The following is a 1,758-nucleotide window of genomic DNA, read 5'->3' as shown; positions in this document are numbered from 1 at the left end:
AAAGTAAGCAAGGGAATCTCCCTGATGTTTTCAAAGGGAGGTTTCTGTAGAACCGACAAAACCAAATTAAGATCCCAGGGCGGTAAGGGCGCGCGGACTGGAGGAGCCAGGTGCCGCACCCCCTGGATGAAATTCCGCACCAAGGACTTGGTAGCTAAAGGTTTCTGAAAGAAGATTGCTAATGCTGAAACTTGACCCTTGATGGTGCTCAAGGCTAGCTTCTGCTCAACCCCTTGTTGCAAAAAGGCCAATATTCGAGTCACCGAATAGGTACGTAAAGGAAATCCTAAAGATTTGCACCACGCAATATAAGTCTTCCATGTGTGATAATAGACCTTGCTGGAAGTCGCTTTCCTTGCTTTAATAAGGGTAGGAATGACTGAAGTAGACAAACCTCTGTCCTTCAGTACTTGGGTCTCAATGGCCAGGCCATTAAACCCAGCGACTGTAAAGCATGATGGTAAATTGGTCCTTGAGACCACAGACACTCCCTGAGACGAAGTTCCCACGGAACGTCTACGACTAACATGTCCAAGTCGGCCAGGCCGGCTTGAGGAGGCCAGCCTAGAATTTCTAGGACCACTGGCGCTGATAGAATCTGAACCAGGCGTCCCTAGAGGTATCTGGCCCCGACCATCCGAGAAAGTCTGGTCGTTTTCTGTTCCCACACATTTATCAGATACCTGATTGTTATCAGGAAGGGTGATCTTTTCTGGTTGAACCTCAGGGACCGAAGTCACCCGACTAGAGGCTACTTGGCCTATCTGGTCAACCAGATCCGATTCCTGTGAGGTATAGGGACTAATCTTAGGAAAAGGTAAAGGAAAAGATCTATTCAAGGAACGGTAACTACCGCTTCCAGTAGTACTTAAATGTTGGAAGGGAAGAATCGCACCGGTAGTAGTGGTTGAAGCTCGATCTAATGTCCTGAATACCGGTGAAAATGTCCCCCCACCCTGAAACCGGGTGGGGGCGCACCTTCAGGCTGTGTACTCCTTTGCTTCGGGTTTGGCTGGGTTGGTCCTCTGCTTGTCCGACCAGCCCTTCTTGAACCCTCCTGGAGGAGTCTTGCCTTACCCGCTAGTACCAGCCGGGCGCCCTTTATGGGCGGTAAAGAAAGGTCCTCGCTTGTTGCGAGGTCCCTTAGCTTTAGCAGCCTGTGGCAAAAAAGTGCTCTTGCCCCCAGTGGCATCCTTAATGATTTCATCTAGGTTGGCCCCAAATAGACGATTCCCCTGAAAAGGGAGATTTGTCAAGGTCTTTTTGGAACCTAGGTCAGCTGACCAGCATTTTAACCACAGCACACGTGTGAGGATCACCGCTGACATAGATGCATACCCTAATAAGGGAGTAGTGTCCAAGGCTGCGTCACAGATAAACTGTAGCCCTTGTATAATCTGTTCCATCAAATCAGATGTCTCCTGGGGAATATCTTTTCCCCTAAGGTCTTGGCGTACCATTTTCGCCCATTCCGTAAGTGTCTGGGAAACTAGACCAATAACAATTACTGGTCTAAATGCTGACCCTATCAGAGAGAAGATGGTGCGGGACTCTGCTTCCATCTTTCGATCCACCGGATCCTTAAAGGACGAAGTGTCCTCCACTGGGATAACCGTGGCTTTATTCAGCCTGGAAATAGGTGGATCCACCACTGGTGGTACCGTCCATTTCTTAATGATGGATTCCTCAAACGGATAGCGTCTAGCAATACGCTTGGAAATAGTAAAGGTACGTTTAGAATGCTCCCATTCTCCTTTA

The sequence above is a fragment of the Pelophylax lessonae genome (genome assembly GCF_965119305.1).
Source record: "Pelophylax lessonae genome assembly, chromosome: 1".
In the NCBI taxonomy this organism is placed as follows: Eukaryota; Metazoa; Chordata; class Amphibia; order Anura; family Ranidae; genus Pelophylax; species Pelophylax lessonae.
The sequence above is the reverse complement of the archived record's forward strand: the minus strand, read 5'-3'. Positions refer to the sequence as shown.